At 47.2% G+C, this 15,507-nt stretch overlaps 1 long non-coding RNA gene across 1 annotated transcript; it reads left to right on the top strand.

The window, feature by feature from the left end:
* Positions 1-6,063: 6,063 nt before the first annotated feature.
* Positions 6,064-7,274, top strand: LOC109190390. Its single transcript, XR_002055683.1, has 2 exons — positions 6,064-6,215; positions 6,684-7,274. It is a non-coding gene; the product is annotated as an uncharacterized LOC109190390 (long non-coding RNA).
* The last annotated feature ends 8,233 nt before the right edge of the window (positions 7,275-15,507 follow it).

The following is a 15,507-nucleotide window of genomic DNA, read 5'->3' as shown; positions in this document are numbered from 1 at the left end:
TCGTACCTAGCACCCTAAGTTATGTATTGTGCCTAAGTTGTATTGTCATGCCGCTGTAACCGTCACCTAGCCGGATAACCGTTGTACCGGCAGGTCTGACCTTTTTAAAATATGTTGTGCCTAAGTTGTATTGTCGTGTCTAAGTTAATGAAGTTCTTCCTTTTTCCGAGGAACCTACAAGCTACAAACAACCACCGGGAAGGCTATAGATAGGGTGTGGAACTCGGAAAACCTTACGCTTTTCCACCATTAGTCGTACCTAGCACCCTAAGTTATGTATTGTGCCTAAGTTGTATTGTCATGCCGCTGTAACCGTCACCTAGCCGGATAACCGTTGTACCGGCAGGTCTGACCTTTTTAAAATATGTTGTGCCTAAGTTGTATTGTCGTGTCTAAGTTAATGAAGTTCTTCCATTTTCCGATCAAAAACCTGAATGGCACGAGGCCCTACGAGGGTAGGCGAAGTCCAGGTCCGTCCCGGCACGACCATTAGGCCACAAAGCCCTACGAGGGTAGGTGAAGCCCGGGTCCGTCCCGGCACGGCCATTAGGCCACAAAGCCCTACGACGGTAGGCGAAGCCCGGGTCCGTCCCGGCACGGCCATTGGGCCACAAAGCCCTATGAGGGTAGGTGAAGCCCGGGTCCGTCCCGGCACGGCCATTAGGCCACAAAGCCCTACGAGGGTAGGCGAAGCCCGGGTCCGTCCCGGCACGGCCATTAGGCCACAAAGCCCTACGAGGGTAGGCGAAGCCCGGGTCCGTCCCGGCACGGCCATTAGGCCACAAAGCCCTACGAGGGTAGGCGAAGCCCGGGTCCGTCCCGGCACGGCCATTAGGCCACAAAGCCCTACGAGGGTAGGCGAAGCCCGGGTCCGTCCCGGCACGGCCATTAGGCCAAGAAGCCCTACGAGGGTAGGTGAAGCCCGGGTCCGTCCCGGCACGGCCATTAGGCCACAAAGCCCTACGAGGGTAGGCGAAGCCCGGGTCCGTCCCGGAACGGCCATTAGGCCACAAAGCCCTACGAGGGTAGGCGAAGCCCGGGTCCGTCCCGGCACGGCCACTAGGCCATAAATCCCTACGCGGTCGAGCCCGGGTCCGTCCCGGCCTTGATGAGTTGGCGGTACACTCGACAGTGTCCGTCGACGTTTTTGGTCGAGCCCGGGTCCGTCCCGGCCTCGATGAGTTGGCAGTACACTCGACGGTGTCCGTCGACGTTTTTGGTCGAGCCCGGGTCCGTCCCGGCCTCGATGAGTTGGCGGTACACCCGAAAGTGTCCGTCGACGTTTTTGGTCGAGCCCGGGTTCGTCCTGGCCTCGATGAGTTGGCGGTACACTCGAAAGTGTCCGTCGACGTTTTTGGTCGAGCCCGGGTCCGTCCCGGCATCGATGAGTTGGCGGTACACCCGAAAGTGTCCGTCGACGTTTTTGGTCGAGCCCGGGTCCGTCCCGGCCTCGATGAGTTGGCGGTACACTCGACGGTGTCCGTCGACGTTTTTGGTCGAGCCCGGGTCCGTCCCGGCCTCGATGAGTTGGCGGTACACCTGAAAGTGTCCGTCGACGTTTTTGGTCGAGCCCGGGTCCGTCCCGGCCTCGATGAGTTGGCGGTACACCTGAAAGTGTCCGTCGACGTTTTTGGTCGAGCCCGGGTCCGTCCCGGCCTCGATGAGTTGGCGGTATACCCGAAAGTGTCCGTCGACGTTTTTGGTCGAGCCCGGGTCCGTCCCGACCTCGATGGGTTGGCGGTACACTCGACGGTGTCCGTCGACGTTTTTGGTCGAGCCCGGGTCCGTCCCGGCCTCGATGAGTTGGCGGTACACTCGAAGGTGTCCGTCGACGTTTTTGGCCGAGCCCGGGTCCGTCCCGGCCTCGATGAGTTGGCGGTACACTCGACGGTGTCCGCCGACGTTTTTGGTCGAGCCCGGGTCCGTCCCGGCCTCGATGAGTTGGCGGTACACTCGACAGTGTCCGCCGACGTTTTTAGGCGAGGCCCGGGTCCGTCGGCGCCCGCGTTTGAGCCCGGGTCCGTCCAGGCCTCGTTGAGACGCTTGCCCGAGCCCGGGTCCGTCCCGGCCTCTACGAGTTGGTGGTAACTCTAGGGGCAGGGAATCGGGTGAAGCAAAAAACCATTTGCATAAAAAACCGGTAGATTAAGAAAGTTTTTGCCCGACACAGAGGGGTCGGGCTCCCTTAAGGCGAACCGCCGGGTAACAAAAATCTTTCGGCCCGGCACAAATACAGGGCCGGGCTCCCGTTCTAGGAGTCTACGCCTCGGGGGGAACCTGCGAGAGCGGTTCGTTGGAAGGAGGCTGAACGGCGGCTGGGGGGCTGTCAAACGGCTCGGAACCTGGATCGGGTACCTCAGCGGGTAAGACCCCTAGGACCAAGGCCAGGTCGTCGTCATCGAGCGACTGGGCTAGGGCGTCCCGGTCCTCCTTTTGGGCCCGACGTTGCCCGGAGCTGAAGGCCCATTTGGCCAGTGTTCAGGCCAGCTCTTCGCTGACCGGATTCTTCAGAAAATGGCGAAAGAACGCCTCCCCTTCGGCCCGATCGCGGCATACCCGGGCCGCGAGTCCTTCCGGGCTGTCCAGTAGTTTTTGAGCCTCCGCTGCCCGGTTCTCCGCCTTGGCCAGCCGGTCGTTGGCTGTCCGGAGCTTCTTCCGTGCCTCCTTGGCTTCCTTCTCGTGGCGATCGGCGGCCTTCTGAAGGGCCTCAGCATCTTCCGTCGCCTTGGCCCGACGGAACAGGGTTACCAGGGTGCGCGTCATCTGCAGCAAAGGAACAGTAAAGGTTAACGACCATTCCCGATGGAAAATTCGGGGGGATAAAAGGCAAAACCCGTACCTGCACGACGTCGGTCGCCCCCTGCTCCCCGATCTCGTTCAGCGTCTTCCCTCTCCCGTCGTCACCCGCCGGGATGATGTCCACCAGCCGGTTAAGCTTAGCCGCTGGGTGCTCCCCGCTCAGTAAGACATTGATGACGGGGGTATCCACGGACGGGCTGACCCGTCTGCTGCGTTTCAGAAGGGGGACGTCCTCCGCATTGTCTATTTCCCGCTCTTTCCCCTTCCGGGTGTGAGATCTGACGACTAGCACGTCCGGATCGGATTCAGTGGGATGGGTTGAAGTAATGCCGAGGGGGAGACCGGTTGGAACGGTCGAGTCCGCCGAAGAGGAGTCGGCAGCAACATTTTTCTTCCCCCCGAGCGCGATCTTCGGCCGGGGCCCTGACGGGGGTGCTGGTGCGGCGATGAACGCTTTGTCAAAACCCATACCTGAAAAGGAAGAAAAAATTAGGATAGCGGTCGAGCGGGACCGGACGAAAGGATCACAGGTGGATAAACGCAAAACCTCCGGGCACGGCCGAAGAGCCGGGAGGTGGCCGGGCGATGGTGATCTGAATCCGCTGGGGCTCGTACTTCTCTCTGAGGTCGTACCGGGGGGCTCGAGCCGGGCCGCTTCGAACGCCTCGGGAGTCCGGTAAGTGCGATAGTCGTAAAACTCCGACGAAATCTTCACCGCGGCATCAGCGAGCTCGCGGGTCTCGTCCGGAGTAACTTGCTCAAGGCTAGGCCATTCCCGAGGAACCGGTAGCTCCCAGACGTACTTCACGGAGAATAATCTCTCCTTCCACCCGCGGTTGTTGTCCGGGAGGCGGAGTAGTTTGCACCGATGCCCGTGTGACTGAGCCTGAAGGAACCCGGACCCATACCGGGGCGCCAAGGGCCGCACTGAGTAGAGGAAATCGAACAGCTCCATCGTGTAGTCGACCCCGTGCCGGGCGCAGACCTGTGGGAAGCACGCGATGATGCGATGGGCGTTGGGAGTGATCTGTCCGGGGAGGACCCCGTAGTGCTTGAGAAACGTCAACAAGAACGGGCTGAATGGAAAGGTCAGCGGAGCCTTCAGAGAATCGAAATGGAGCCCGAGCCATTCCCAGTCGTCTGTTCGACAATGCTCCCGAGCGCGCGTTCAGTATCAACGACTGCCGATCTGCCTATGAGCGACCTAATCTCTTTGGCTTCGGCCCGGCTAAGAATGCTCATCTGCTCCCGGGCGGATTCGCTGTTGAGGAAGACCAGTTTTCGTCCGGAGGTGGATGCGGCTGGAGCAGAAGTCGCCGCTGGAGTCGGATCCCTAAAGCTATATGCCAGCCGGTCACGCAATGAAGGGGTCAGGTCGGGACGCAGGGCTCCGACCACGGTCCGGGGGGACTTCCCTGAGCCCGAGGCGTTGCTAAAAATCACCCGGGGTGACTTCCCCGGGCGCGATGACCCGATTAACGGGGGGCTCAACACCTGTACCTCGCTGGACTCACCCTCCTCACCGTCGCGGCCGGGGCCCTCGGCCAGGAAACCGCTTCGCCCTTCGGACTCATTCGAGTTGGCTTGACCGGCGGGGGCTTGCGGAGAACCGGGCGCGGTATATCGGTTTATGAACTCGCCCGTGCTGGTGGTCGCCCTGGAAGACCCCGTTGCCGTGTTGGATTCGTCTTCGGCCGCGTAGTCCCGACCGGACACGTTCTGGCTATCCGAGCTAGACATCTTCTCCCTTAAAGAGAAAATGGGGGGGAGGGTTTTGTCTTAGTATGGGCTCCCGGTTCGGGTCTTAACCTACGTCTAGAGGGCTATGAAACTACAAATAAAATAAAGTGAAGATGAGGCTTACCGTTCGGAGGACCGTGGTGAAGGCAACCGCTCGTAATTCCAAGTAAAAAAGCAGGCACAGCCGGCTAGCTCTGAAGTCAGCTGAAGGTGCGAAAAGTTTTCAATGGGGCCTCGAGCTCCTATTTATAGAAGCAAGAAAAGGCGGGAAGGAGGAAGCTTCCGCAGCACGCCAGGCCCGCATCCCCAGACCAGTAAATAGCCGACACGTGGTAGGCTACAGCCTACATGCGCGCCTCACTGCAGCCGGCTCTGTGCTACCCGATCACCCGGTGCGCCTTGAAGGAACTCAAGCCCGAGCCCTTCCGGCGGGTGCCGTCTGGCCCCGGGTTGGGGGGCTATATGATGGGGAATATATACCGAACATACGGAGCGCCCTACCGACCTGCCTACCCGACCCGGGAACCCGGTCGAGGTGCGACCAGAAGGCTCGCCCTGTCAACCCGGTCGTGCTCTTGTCAAAGGTGACGTGCCGAGGGTCCTGGAGCGGGAGACCGGAGACCGGGGCGTACGACCGGTAGGAGGGAAGCTCTATCAGTAGCAGAAGCCTCGCGACACGTGTACGGCTGCATGTCTGCCGACTCTCCGCCCGGTGCATGTGCGCCACGCGTCCGACATGCCGGAAGACCGGACGCGGTTCCCTATGACCCTTATAAATACTGCATTAATTGCTAGTGAGAGGGACTTTTGGATTTTTGTATAAGCTAGGCTAGAGAGGTTCCCGGTCATCTTTCACGACCCAACCTCCTCTGACCCGTTGTATACGTTCTCATATTAATATACCTTTTATATACGTGTTATTTATCCATATCAATATCATCCTCCTCCACCCAACCACCAGCATCATTCTTGAATCTAGACAGATAATTTTTACGCTTACGAGCAGAGGCATACATGTGGTAAAATTTCGTGTTCGCATCCGCACCACGGAGCCAATGTTGTTTGGCCCGCTGCCTCCAAAACACATCTTCGTGGACCTCTACCTGAGTCAGCATGGCTTCAAGCCGTCGAAACTCAGCCAGGGAAGCTGAGTCCCTTCAGTGTCTCAACGCATCCTGCTCGCGCCTCAACTCCTTTATGCGGTCCCCAAATTTACTCCATTGTTCTCCACTCCACCGCATAAACCTACCACCACAATATTATTGACAATTCAATAAACCCCTGTTCTTCCCATCCTGCCAGGCAGATTCAACTACCTCCCTGTAACCATCATCATGAATCCAAGCCATTTCAAACCTATTAATATAAATACACAAATTAAATAAATTTACTAACATAATATTAATCTTACTAACATAATATTAGCCTTAACACACAAATAATATAGAATTATTATTGCTTGGTTGGGCAAGATTACTAAAATACCCTCACTTTCCCCTAATACGTATGTTGCCTATTGTTTCAGCAGCGCACTTCATTTCCAGAATGTTCACTATCTCTATTCTTCAATCTTCACTCTAGAGTGGGTTCAACACAAAGCCCAGACACTCTCAGCGATGATCCTAACAATTCGTGAGATGATCCTATGGCTGTACCTCATATCTTAGCACTATTATGTTAGTATGGCCTACTAATTTATGATTTCTACAATCCCCATTTTAGATCTGTACATTCTAGCAATAACTACTTCAATTTCTTAGATCAGTTCTCTATTACGGTAAGTTATCTAGTATATCTCTCAGTTAATTCCAATTCTATCATACACTTCTTAAGAAATTGAGTAGATACAGTGAACCCTAATTGTTAAGGGTTTGTTTAACTACTAAGTCCCATTAAAGTGTAGATCTGATGAAATCCTTCATTCGAAATCACATGCATCTGGATTTTGACAACAAATTTTGTATTTTTATGTTAGTATCTGCATTATCATGTAATCTATTTGGTGGATTCATAGTTGTAAAGTCAGATTTGAAGCAAAATTCTTTCATTTTGTTGTTTGTATTTTTTTTTTAAAGCAAAATTATACTTGTTTATAAAAATCCTACTGCTGAACTTATAATTTATTGCTGAATTTTCTTTTGCAGCTAAAGTTGAAAAAAAAAAAATCAACATAGTGCTGTGGTAGTAACACCTCAAGATCCCTTGAAGTCAATTCTGCAATTGTAAAGTCACATGTAATCATTTTCTTATAAAAATATTACTCAAATTTAATATATATTTAAGTACCATTTATGATACACTACCATAGATAACATAGTTCATGCTATTATTCTACTCAGTATTTAAGTATTAGCTATGTGTCATGCAGAACAGAGTAATATCCCTTTATAGTTTCTTTTAAAGATACTGCCAAATTCTGATTTTATATCCAGAATATTTCCCAAGTTATCTATGCTGAAGAACACAGTATGCCTACAGAACACTGAGTAATAGTAGGATGTATTGATCTTTTTATTTATCACACATGTATTTTGAAATTTAAGTTGATGTAAACTCGGCACAATTTGTTTTTCCAAGTTTCTACTTTTAAATTCACAGTACACACTATTATAAACTGGGTAGCTACTATACAAATGGTTTCTCATCTCTAAAAAATGTAATTGAATATACCACTATATTGGTTGTTGACTTTCTTTTCTTTCACAGTATAATATACTATTATTGACTTGATGACATTTTATAATTTTGCTCCCTACAAACTTTTGCCACAGTATGTAACTACTTTCTCTTCTTAAGTAATTACTGTTTCTTGTAAGTATAAAGTGTAGAATTAGATATCTATTTCAATTTTCAAGTATCTATTTGAGTTATTCTTTACATATCTATTTCTTATTATAATTATTTATTGAATGCACTCTTATAGGTTTAGGATTACTCAGTTGATATATACCTTGCCAGAGATTCCAAATTTCCAGTTTGACTCACTTAAAATAGATAAGTGTTCTTAGCATTTCTCATTTTCACCTTATACCACAATTTTCATAATTCAATAAATAAACAGCTTACACAAGCAATATTCTAATAGTACTTCCAATGACTTGCTGACATCAAAGTACCAACTATTGACTTATAGACTCTAAACATTCCTAGTTGGTGGTCCTCATCACAGGCTTACTTCTTGAGTTTGTAGTCTAGGCAGGATTCTTGAGTTTGAATCCTTTCACAACATCTCTAGGCATGCTTCTTGAGCAACTGCAACTTGTGTTCTTCTTAAGTTTGGTGATCCTCATTTCTGGATATCTTGATTCCTGCAAAAAAACACAAATCAATTCTAGTTTATGGGTGCAAGCTAGAAGGAAATGTAAATATGAAAATGTGGAAACTTTTTTTGAAAACATACCTGTCAATTCCTTATTTGAAAAAGAGGCATTCTTGGCTCTTGATTGCATCAGAGTTTCGAGCTTCAGGTACTAAATATGTGCGAACCAATCTGACTGTAACACCCCAGATTTTCAAGACTTTTTAAAACTTATAATAAAGGTAGAATCTTATTAAATCCCAAGATATAATACAAGCGTTCGGGGTGCTATGTCACACCTGGGCTAGAGAACCCAAGTGCATAGGCTAGCTAACTAATAACCTCAAAGCGTAATTACATAAACATGGCACGTAGGCCGAAGGGGAAGCTAACTACTTCTACTCTCCAAGTTCTAGCGCGCTCCAGTGACTTAATCTTCTGTGCCTGAAAACCAAATATATCTGTTCCGCGAGAGATTCTAGTAACCCACTCCAACGCGTTGAAATACAATACATATAGAGATATATATAGATATACGACAAGCCATTTTGAGCATGAAGATATATCCTACGAACTCTAGCTTTTAAAACCGGGAATGACTCGACAGATAAGGCTAGACACAAGCAACAGTTATAACAAGCATATGCAGTTCACAACAGATAAGGCAGATAAGGCAAGGCATAAACAATAATCATAACCCAACAATCCCCAACATAAATCCCATAGTCACATCCCCCAAGACACTCATAATCGCAACTCATCCATATCACAACACATAGCACACTTTGTTGGCGCCACAGGACCAATCGCATGCCCATACATGAGGGTCAGCGCATATAGCTCTGACACGGCCCCGCAGCACCCTGCCCCGTATCGCAACACGGAGGGGTCGATCGCAACCGACCGATGAACCGCAGCTCATCATAGTGTTTGATCGCAACCAAACAGTGGACCGCAGCCCAAGAGAATGTCATCTGACCGCAGCCAGGAAAAGGATGAACCGCAGCTCATATAGAAACGTTTGATCGCAACCAAACGGTGGACCGCAGCCCAAGAGTATCAATCTGACCGCAGCCAGCTTCTGAACCGCAGCTCAGGATAACCAATCCGATCGCAACCGAATTGGGGTAACACACACACATAACACATAGCAAGCACATGCAACCCACATTACACATTGGGAAGGGAGAGAAAACGTATAACAAAACCTATGCGTGATCCATCACATACTAAGAATAGTCCTAAGGGGTTCATACTTCTTCCACCTAGGTCAACGGGATACCAATTCAACTAGCATGCAATATAATAGACTCATAAACCTACGAACGGTACCCGAAATATCAAACTAGACATAGGCACGATAAACGGAGTCCGTTGGGACACCACGGGGGTCGGGGGACATCAAACGGGGAAGCCGAGATCCCAGGTGGGATAAATTTCCAGCGGGTAGCCGGTGGGTGGGGGGCCACCCGCCGGCTGCCCGCATGTAACACTGTTCCGGGCAGCGGGTCGCAGGCGGGCAGCTGCCCGCTGCCGGAGGCGTCCTCTTGGCCGTGGGTAGGTGGCGGGTCCCCTACCCCCACCTACCCCCCACTGACTCTTTTCACACAATTTACGCCCCGGGAACCGTTGTGGAACCCGAAACCATGCTTAGACACTTTACAACACAATTAACGACAACACGTAGATAATGAACGGATCAAACACAAGAAACGAATGACACATAACCTATCATGCTTTTCTAAACATGATCAACACCCAAACATGCGATTTCCCCACCCGATAATCCAAGAATAATATCATACGATACAACCTAGGGTTCTAATCACTTTTATATCAACAAGAATACGATTCGTCTCCTAATTGCAAGATTCGGTAAGAATAACACATAAGCATCAAGAGCATCACACAATTATCAAGAACAACACATAATCATCAAGAACTCCATATAATCATCAAGAACTCCATAATTATCAAGAAATCCCAATATCAAGATTATCAAGATTCCTCATGGAATCATTATATCAATCACCAATAATAATCATCACCAATCATTAATACACAATAATATGGGGGAAACCCTAAGGGGGGAATCATAACTATAAAAATAGGTTTTGTTGAGACATGGGTTACCTCTTAGCCTTAATTAATTCCTTGGCTATGAAGGATCTTTCTTTAAGCTTTCTTGATTTCTTGATTTCTCCTAGGGGAATTCTTGGAACTCTTTGGGTGGTGAGAGTGTAACACCCCAGGTTTTAAAAACATTTAAAACTCATAAAATGAAGATAACATCTCATTAAATCCCAAAGTGTAACATAAGAGTGTGGGGTGCTATGCCACACCTGGGCTGGAGAACCCAAGTGCACAGGCAGTCTAACTACTGTTCTCTGAAAAGTAAATGCATAACATGGCACGCAGGCCAAGAGGGAGTCTATACTACTACTATGCCCCAGCCCTAGCGCACTCCGGTGCTCTAGTCGTCTGTGCCTGAAAGCCAAATATATCTGTTCAGTGAGAGATGCTGGTAACCCACTCCAACGCGTTGAAATACAATACATATAGCAATATATATAGATATATAAAGAAAACCATTTGAGCATGAAGATATATCCTACGAACTCTAGCTTTAAAACCGGGGGCGACTCGACAGTTAAAGCCAGACGCAAGCATTGTTATAACAGTCATAAGCAGTTCACAATAGATAAGGTAATTAAGGCAAGCATAACCGATGATCATAACTCAACATAAACAGTCTTAACGTAAATCTCCCGGTCACATCTATCAAGATAGTCATAACCACAACTCTCCCACCTCTCAACACGTAACACACTTTGTTGGCGCCACAGGACCAATCGCATGCCCATACATGAGGGTCAGCGCATATAGCTCTGACACGGCCCCGCAGCACCCTGTCCCGTATCCACACGGAGGAATCATTGCTTTGGCTCCCAATGAACCAAAGCCCATAAGAACGTGCACTCTGACTGTAGCCAGGAAACCCATCTGACTACAGCCGGCCTCTGAACCCTTTGTTCAGGAGGTGCCATCTGATTGCAGTCAGGAATTCCCATCTGACTACAACCAGCTTCTGGGCCGCTGCCCAGGATAACGTCATCTGACTGCAGCCAGGAAACCCATCTGACTACAGCCAGCTTCCGAACCCTTTGTTCGGGATAACCAATCCGATCCTTTACCGAATTGGCAACACACACACATAACACATAGCAAGCACATGCAACCCACATTACACGTTGGGAGGGGAATACGGCGTATAAAATAAACCTATGCGTGATCCAACACCAACTAGGAGTAGCCTTACGGGGTTCATACTTCCTCCACCTAGGTCAACGGGATACCAATCCAACTAGCATGCAATACAATTGACTTGTAAACCTACAAACGGTACCCGAAGTAACAACCTAGACATAGGCACGACAAACGGGGTCCGTTGGGACACCACGGGGGTCGGGGATACATCAAACGGGGTAGCCGGGGTCCCGAGGGGGACAATATTCCAGCGGGTAGCCGGTGGGTGGGGGTCACCCGCCGGCTGCCCGCCGGAACAGTAATTCCGGGCAGCGGGTTGCCGGTGGGCAGCTGCCCGCCCACCGGCTGCCCGCTGCCCGCACAGTCATCTTGGCCGTGGGTAGGTGGCGGGTCCCCTACCCCCCACTGACTCTTTTCACAACTATTTCGTCCCGGGAACCGATGTGGAACCCGAAACCATGCTTAGACACTTTACAACGCAATCAACGACCACACGTAGACAATTTAACGAATCAAATACGAGAAACGAACGGCACATATCCAATCATACTTTTCTAAATATAGTCAACTCCCAAACATGCAATTTCCCACCCGATAATCCAAGAATAACATCATACGATATAATCTAGGGTTCTAATCGCTTTTACGTTAACAAGAATACGATTCGTCTTCTAATTGCAAGATTCGGTAAGAACAACACATAATCATCAAGGATACCAATTAATCATCAAGGACATCATAATCATCAAGAACAACACATAATCATCAAGAATGCCAATTAATCACCAAGAACACCATAATTATCAAGAAACTCCCAATATCAAGATTATCAAGATTCACCGTAGAATCATCAAATCAACATCAATAATGATACTCCAAAATCTCGCCATTCACAAGCTCATGGGGGAAAACCCTAAGGGGAAATCATAACTATAAAAATAGGTTTTGTTGAGACATGGGTTACCTCTTAGCCTTAATTAATTCCTTGGCTATGAAGGATCTTTCTTTAAGCTTTCTTGATTTCTTGATTCCTCCTAGGGGGATTCTTGGAGCTCCTTGGGTGGTGGGAGATTATTGTGGTGGGAATTCTAAATGCCTTCTAAGTTCCCTATTTATATGTCATGGGGTTTAATCCCTCTAGGATTAGGTAATGGGCTTTAGGGATGGGGTCCACGGACTATGGTGGGCCTGATTCCTAACTTAATAATAATAATTTATTCTTTCTTATGGGTCATAGATTAATTAATTACTTGGTCTTAGGGGTCGTAACACGGGGTGTTACAGAGAGATTATTGTGGTGGGGATTCTAGATGCCTTCTAAGTTCCCTATTTATATGCTATAGGGTCTAATTCTCCTAGGATTAGGGATTGGGCTTAGAGATGGGGGCCCATGGACCATGGTGGGCTTAATGCTAATTAATCATTATGATTTATTTCTTTTCTTTTTGGGTAGATGGTTAATTAATTAATTGGTTTTAGGACTCGTAACACGGGGTGTTACACTGACCCTAATAGCTTTCTTTTAAGTACTTGGATTTATTTGTTTTCCTAAAAAGTATAGTGGAGCCATTTGAGTACAGAAGATGAATCTCAGAGCTTATATGTACCAACAAAGATAATCACTAACCCTTATTTATAGGAGTTCTGTGAAGGATTAAGAGTGGGAAATTCAAATCAGCATGGGAGGATGTAGAGTTCCAAAGCAGCTTAACCATTATGGAAGAACAATAATGGTATTGCACCGGAATATGAAACGACAAAAGTTTATAGGCTGAAGATTTTTGAATGGCTGTTCGCAATATGTATTTGTATGGATAATTCTATTTACACCACCTATTTTACTATTTGCACCACCTACTTAGTAGGTCAAATAGCTTTATAGGTGGTGTAAATGCCAGCATTAAATATGGTCAAAGATTATTATTTATTTATTATTTATTTTAATTTAAAAAAAAAAAACAAAAACAAAACTTCTCTGTCTTCTCCGGTGAGAAGGCAGGGACTGCCTTCTCACCGGAGAAGGCAACTGGGCTGCCTTCTCCGATGAGAAGGCAGCCCAATGGGTTGCCTTCTCACCGGAGAAAACAACCCAATGGGTTATTTAAAAAAAAAAAATATATATCCGTCACCTTCTCCGGTGAGAAGGCGATGGACTGCCTTCTCACCGGAGAAGGCAACCCACTGGGCTGCCTTCTCACCGGAGAAGGCAGTCCGTGGCCTTCTCACCAGAGAAGGCGATGGTGTGTTCTTCGTTGTTTTTTTTTTTTTTTTTTTTTTTTTTAAGAATTAAATTTTGACCTCATAAATGCAGTTTTAATAGGGTGGTGCAAATAGCATTTCGACCACTCATTAGGCTATTTGCACCACCCATATATTTATTATAATTTACCACCTTTTTACATTTTCAATGATACTTTATATCATATTTGGTCAAAGGGTGGTGCAAATAGCAACACACATTTGTATTAGTAGGTATATGTATAGACCAGATGTATATATATATTTGTATTATTATGTGGTCCGAGAATTATTAGGAACAACATCCCATGTATATGGAAAACCTAAAACGTGCAGGAGCATTAGTTAGTCTTTAATACAAATACAAATACTTTTGATATTAGTTAATTACTGAATCGTTTTAATTTTTTACGCAATAATGTTTACACCAAACGACGTCACATTTAGTGGGCGGGAAAATGCAATGTTTTGATTGGCCAAATTCTTATGGCTTTATTATATAGTATGATAGTATGAAGTATGATTATATAGTATGATAGTATGATTTATTTGGATCATATGATTTTATGAATTTCTATGCATATTCTGTTATATTCGCATAATATTTTTATTATGCATTGTGCTTTACAAGTGGATCTTCAAATTTAGCCAAACTTAGTATGCATAGACTTTTTTGAAAGTTATATATCATATCTGCTATCACCAAGTGGGATCTTATCACCCTTGTTCTGGACAGGAGACATCATTTAACATGGACTCTTGATATTGAAATATCCTACATCACCTTGAAGACACGATCGTTAAGAAGTTCACGAGCGATGCGGCCCAGAAAGCCAACGCCTTAATTTTTCTTACGCCATGAATACCTTCCTGCAAAGGACCCTTATGTCTTATAGAAATCCTCGAAGGATAATTTTGACTAGTACATATTAATGGTCCTTTCTAAAATCACAAATTTGACTGCCTTACCTTGATCGTTCAAAATTGTAAATAAAATGATTGTTTCTAAATCAGTTATACGCAAAATTGTGTCACAACTAAAGTTGTGTAAGCGCAGAATGTTTCTGGCACGAATTTGATTGCCGAGACCCTAACTTCTTTTCCACACAACCCTCATCCCATACATGTAGACGCACAACTACCTGTTGATGCAAATCAATAATGTATGCCCAGCTGGCTCTACACCGGTGCCGGAAGCACATGCTGTGACCTAATTGTGCAACACCAAGAGGGGCTGAGGAAGAAGATAGGGAAGAAGTAAGGCCAAGGTGGCAAGAATAATAACTCCCAAAAGCAGAATAAAAAATGATCCCACTCATCAAGAACAATAACTCTCAAAACTAGAATAAACAACGAAATGATCGTTTTAGGGGGGTGTTAGATTCTATTATTTCAACCGCTCAAAGTGCCTTTATTCCGGGTCGTTCGATAATTGACAATGTTTTGATAGCTTTTGAGTCTACTCATGCTTTAAAACGAAACAAGGGTAGTAGATGTGGGCATTGTGCTCTAACAGTTGACATGAGTAAAGCTTTTGATAGAGTGGAGTGGGGTTTCCTGTGCCAATCTCTGGAAAGGTTTGGATTTAGCGATAGATGGATTGGGTGGATGAGAGAGAGTGTGTCTACTGCCAAATATAATGTTTTAATCGATGGAAGGGAATGGGGACCAATAAATCCTGAGCGAGGGCTAAGACAAGGCGATCCCCTTTCCCCGTGTCTTTTTATTATTGTGGCTGAGGGTCTAAGTTCCATGCTAAGGGTTTTGGAAAGTGAAGGGGTTTTCCACGGAGTCAGTGTAGCGCGAAATGCGCCATCTATTTCCCATCTTTTCTTCGCGGATGACTGTTTGTTTTTCTTTCGGGCAAACAGTTTTGAAGCGAGGATCTTAAAAGATACTTTGGAGGACTATGGGAGGGCGAGCGGTCAAAGGGTAAACTTCACGAAAACATCGATTCTCTTTGGAAATAATGTGATTTGGGAGGATAAGGAGGCTGTTTGTGATGCCTTGAGCGTTACCGAACAGCAGGGTAGGGGGGTACCTGGGGTTGCTGGGTTACGTAGGGAGACGGAAAAGAGAGATCATTGGGTTCATAAAAGATAAGGTCCGGGCTAGAATCACACAATGGGGAAACCGTTTCTTATCCCGGGCTGGGCGAGAGATCC

Source organism: Ipomoea nil, unplaced genomic scaffold, assembly GCF_001879475.1.
Source record: "Ipomoea nil cultivar Tokyo-kokei standard unplaced genomic scaffold, Asagao_1.1 scaffold1576, whole genome shotgun sequence".
NCBI classification, from domain to species: Eukaryota; Viridiplantae; Streptophyta; class Magnoliopsida; order Solanales; family Convolvulaceae; genus Ipomoea; species Ipomoea nil.
This window is presented reverse-complemented; position numbering and strand designations above follow the sequence as displayed.